The 5,183-nt window shown below is 50.5% G+C and overlaps 1 pseudogene; it reads left to right on the top strand.

Annotated features, from left to right (window-relative positions):
- The window catches only part of LOC108491470, a 42,406-nt pseudogene extending 37,682 nt beyond the window's left edge, over positions 1-4,724 (top strand).
- The last annotated feature ends 459 nt before the right edge of the window (positions 4,725-5,183 follow it).

Genomic DNA, 5,183 nt, shown 5'->3' with positions numbered 1-5,183 from the left:
TTTTAAACGTTAAAACCTCATTTAATTTTATGTCTTATAGAGTTTATAATGAGTAAAAGATTGTATAAGCGTAATAATTCATCTGTAAACCTAAAAATGTACAGCCAATTTTGAAAGAGATGTACCCTAGCTCAGAAAAATGTTATTGAATAGGTTAATGCTGTTGTAATGAAATGCTTCTTCTAATTATAAAAAAAAATACTATTCAGGTGTCAGACTTCAAATCCTGGTCTAATCAACTCTAAAGTCCTTACCTACAACCAGAAGGAAAAAAATTACTCATATCCAAAAATTAAATGACGGCTAAATTTCTTCTCTCTAACTGTCTAGAGGTCATTTGAGAGAAAAGTCACACTGCAGTTCTAATCACTCCAACATTTTAATGCCTCCTGCAGCTTCTCCTGGGATCAGGTTCTCTCTCTCCCCCTAAAGGACTTCTCTAACCTCAATACACCTATCTGCTTCCTCTGTGCCCCTCTGCAGGGCTCACTACTTATTTGTCTTCCAGTTTATAATGTCACCAGTCAAACCAATACCCAGTGCCCCTTAAATCCAACAGTACAACAGCCTTTGCCTCCTCCACCCCCATTTCTTAGGCATGCTGGGACTCTCAAGTCTCTAACTGCCCCCACTCCTCCATCCACAATGTTACAATCCAGGGCAATACTGGCCCAGCACCAGGACTACTTTCCCTTTGCTCCTTCAAAATGTATACCTGTATCTCCCACAAGCCAAGGATACCTGCACTCCAGTCGTTCTCATACTAGATTAACCCTGTATGCTTCAGAAGAGGTGCATGATTCTCTCTCCACAGGAACAAAAAGGAGCAGAACTAAAAGGTCAGCTACTCTAGCAGTCCTGGTGGGAATCAGCCTGGTATCCACAGCCACCACAGGATTCGAAGCAGGGAGTCTGGGACACACCTTGCTCTCAGCCCAACATCTCCCTCAGGAGATCCAGGACCTCAAGCAGAAGCTTACTACAGCTCTAGAAGCAACAGCCCAGTCAATCCAGATCTTACAACAGCAAATGTCCTCCCGAGCTGAAGTTGCCTTCCAGAACATGTGAGCCCTGGATCTACTAACTGCAGAAAAGGGAGGTACCTGCATTTTCTTGGGCAAGGAATGCTGTTACTATGTCAACCAATCGGGTAAGGTTGCGCACAACATAAAATGCCTCCAAAAGGTAGCCAAGGATCTCTCACTTAGAACTTTCCAGTCACCCCTGCTGGAGGATTGACTCCCTGGCTTCTATCCTTACTCGACTCCCTGCTCTCTATTACTCTGGTGCTAACCATTGCTCCCTGCCTCTGCAGATATTTCAGGGCCGGATACAACAACTCACACCAACTTTAACCATTACTTTCCTTTCCCCGACATGTGTATGAATGCCTGTTGACCACCGAGGACTTTGTCCAGATGCATGAGCTGGAGACCTCAGCTGCCTGGCTGGACCCTGACTCCAGCCTTCCCTTCCCCATGTCGACCTTGACCAGCATGAAGTAGCCATGATGAGAAAACTCTGCCCCCATCCTATAACACAAAAGGCTGGAATGTTAGAGTCCAGGTCTGCAGACGACCCCCAGTGCAATAAAGCCTCACAAGACAGGCCATGAAGGGCCCCTTGCAAAACAGGAACTGGTCAGGCAACTTCATTTAGAGATGTCTCAGCACAAAGCTGCACCCCAGATAATTTTAGAAGAGAAACAGGTCCCTGCACCCCAGACCCACTGATGTAAGAGCCGTCTCAGTACAAAGCTGCTTCCCTGAAAACTGTAAAGATGAGTTTTGCCACCTTCCACATTCCCCAAACCCCCTACAAGAACTTCCCCAGCAGTCAGCAGGCAGCTGGTTGCTTTCTCTCCCCAGCTGAGCTGCCCACCACCAGCAATCCTAAGAAATAAACTTTGCTTGCCAGGATCCTCCTGTGTTTTCTGCAGCTATTCCCTGCCTGGCTTTTATCTAACAATAAGGAGAGTTCACACAGTCATAGATGGGCTAAGAGAGAGAGGCCACTTCTGTAAAGAGACTACAGCCAGGGTGGGCCTGTCGTCCAAGCACACAGGAGGCTGAGGGAAGAAAATCAGGGTTTGAGACTTACCTAGGAGTCATGAAACTCTTAGAGAGAGAGAGACAGAGACAGAGACAGAGACAGAGAGAGGGAGAGAGAGGAGGCTGAGGGAAGAAAATCAGGGTTTGAGACTTACCTAGGAGTCATGAAAATCTTAGAGAGAGAGAGACAGAGACAGAGACAGAGACAGAGACAGAGAGAGGGAGAGAGGGACTCTAGAGCCTGCCTAAGCCACAGGACTGGGGAAACAAGAGGCATCCCCTGGAGAGGGCACTTCCCCTTTCTGTGGGTCTGCTGAAGTGACAGCCCCATGACAGGAGTGAAGACTCAGCTTCCAAAGGCCACATCCTGAGTGTCTGTGCATTTTTTTAATTCACTGTCTCCGGTGAACTGCTGCACGGCAGCAGCCACAGTAAGGAGATGCCATGACACCAACATGTACAGCCCTGCTTTGCCTAGGTGAGATGTGAAGAGGGGGATGGAACACCCTGATCTTGGAGGGGCCCCACCCCACAGCCAGACCTCGTACCACAAGACATCTCAGGAGCTCAGAGGCACCATGGAGGGGAGGACCTGCCCAGGCTTCAGGGCAAACCTCTCTTCCAGGGCTGAGTCTGGACCTCAGGACCCCAGTGCTGACAGGTGTGTCCCAAGCTGTCACAGGTAAGTCCTCCTCACTGAGGACAAGAGGTCACCTGTGGGCATTGAACACAGAGAGCAGCAGGTGTGGCTGATGCTGGGGAAACTGAAGTGTGTCCCTGGGCTGAGGGCTGGATCTAAGGGAGGATATCCTGTGACCCAGTCCTATTTCTTTGCAGGGACCCTTCCCAAGCCCTTACTCGGGGCTGATTCAGGATCTGTGGTCACCCTAGGAACACAGGTGACCATCTCATGTGAAGGAATCTCAGGTGCCCTGGCGTACTACCTTCATAAAGAGGGAGAAACAGATCCCTGGCAAAGACAGACCCCACTGCACCCTGGGAACGCCCAGTTCCTGATCCCATCAACTGAACAGCACAATGCAGGGCATTATCACTGTAACTATCACACCCCTGCTGGCTGGTCTGAGCTCAGTGACCCCCTGGAGCTGATGGAGACAGGTAAGAGGAGACTCGGGGCTCTCAGCCTCCAACTCTTTCCTTGGGAAGAGGGGCTGCTCTCTGAGGTGTACATGCATCACAGCCCAACACTGGGGGACAATGCAGGAGGTGTGAGCCCACTTAACACACTCCCTCCTTCTCTCCTAGGTGTCTACAATAAACCCAGTCTGTCAGCCCTGCCTAGCCCTGTAGTGACTCCAGGAGGTTATGTGACCCTCCAGTGTGTCTCATATCAAGGAAATAGGTTCATTCTTGTTACAGAAGATCAGAAGTTCTCCAAGTCCCTAGAATCACAGTATATATATATACTTATCAGTACATGGCCCAGTTCTCTGTGGGCCCTCTGACCCCCACTCAGAGGTGGATATTCAAATGCTACAGCTATGACAGTGGCAAACCCCATGTGTGGTCAGGACCCAGTGACCTCCTGGAGCTCCTGGTCTCAGGTAAGGGAGCCCCAGCCTTTCCACTGAATGACACTGAATGTGACACAGGTTCCCAGGAAGGCCCTGGTGTGTGGTGGGTGAGGGCAGCCAGGTCTTCTGAGCTCATTGACAGAGAGCATGGAAAGAACATGGAAAGAAACTAAGGCAGACAGGGAGAGTGAAACCCTAAAGATCCAGGAGAGATGAACCTGAAAGGGCTGCACTGGTCCTTCTGATATTCAGGGATCAGATTGTCACCCCTGGGTTTGACCTTCTCTGTGCCACTGTTCAGAGAAACCTACATCCCTACCTCCTTTCTTGCAGGGACCCTCCACAAACCCACCATCTGGGTTGAGCCAGGCTCTCTGATCACCTCAGGAAGTCCTTCAACCATCTGGTGTTAGGGGCCCATGGAGCCCCAAATGTATATTCTTCACAAAGAGGGAAACCCAGCATCCTGGGACTGACAGACCCCACAGGAGCCTGGGAACAAGGCCAGCTTCTTCATCCCATCCATGACACAGCGACATGCAGGGCGATATCACTGTTACTGTTACAGCTCTGCTGGCTGGGCTGAGCACAGTGACACCCTGGAGCTGGTGGTGACAGGTGAAGGGACGTTCTAGTGTCCCAGCCCCAGGATGCCTTCAGGAAAGAGGGCTGCTCTCGAGGATGTCCCCCTCTCACAACCCAGCCCTTGGGGACAATGTGAGATGTGTGATCTCATTTAACATGCTACCCTCTTCTCTCCTAGGGGGTCTACCACCACAAACCCAGCCTGTCAGCCCTTCCCAGCCCTGTGGTGACTGAAGAAAAGAACAAGACCCTCCAGTGTGTCTCACGACTTAGATATGATGAGTTCATTGTGATTAAGAAAAATCAGATGTTCTCCAGCTCCATGGCTTCATGGAATGTACACACTGGGCAGTACCAGGCCCTGTTCCGTGAAGATCCTGTGACAACCAGTTACAGTGGAACATTCAGATGTTATGGCTACTACAAGGAAAACCCACAAGTGTGGTCAGAATCCAGTGACCCCCTGGAAATACACGTCTTGCGTGAAGCAGCCCCATTACTGACCCATTCATTTCTTGAGACCCTAGGCCTTTGCCATGAGCCCTGCTCTTAGGGGAGTCCCAAGTCGGAGGATGGCTGAAGGGGTCTCTTAGCTCCTGAACCAGAGTCTCACAAAGTGAGAGACACTGACACCTACAGGGCATGATGGGAGGGGGCACGGGCACATCAGGAACCAGGACCTCCACCACCAGTCCATCTTCCATCCAGCGTGGTCCCAGAAGCCCTCTCTGCTGACCCCTCTGAACTGAAAGGGTCACTCGAGGTCTTCCATTAAGCATGTTCTCTGCTAGGAAAGGAGTGAGAGCACCTGAGAGATGGGGATTCACCCTTCCAGAGGTACAGGTCAACATTCAGAGAATTCCTACTCCATCTTTTCAGTGGAGTCCAGAAGGTATCAGGTGGGAAACAGGATGGCTCTAGTGAGGCCACACAGCAGATGTAGGACAGCGACCAGAGAGAGGCCTCCATGTCAGCCTCCATCCTGCACCTCTTCCTGTCCTCATCCTCCCAT

The sequence above is a fragment of the Nannospalax galili genome, unplaced genomic scaffold, assembly GCF_000622305.1.
Source record: "Nannospalax galili isolate Female #2095 unplaced genomic scaffold, S.galili_v1.0 scaffold1123, whole genome shotgun sequence".
In the NCBI taxonomy this organism is placed as follows: domain Eukaryota; kingdom Metazoa; phylum Chordata; class Mammalia; order Rodentia; family Spalacidae; genus Nannospalax; species Nannospalax galili.
This window is presented reverse-complemented; position numbering and strand designations above follow the sequence as displayed.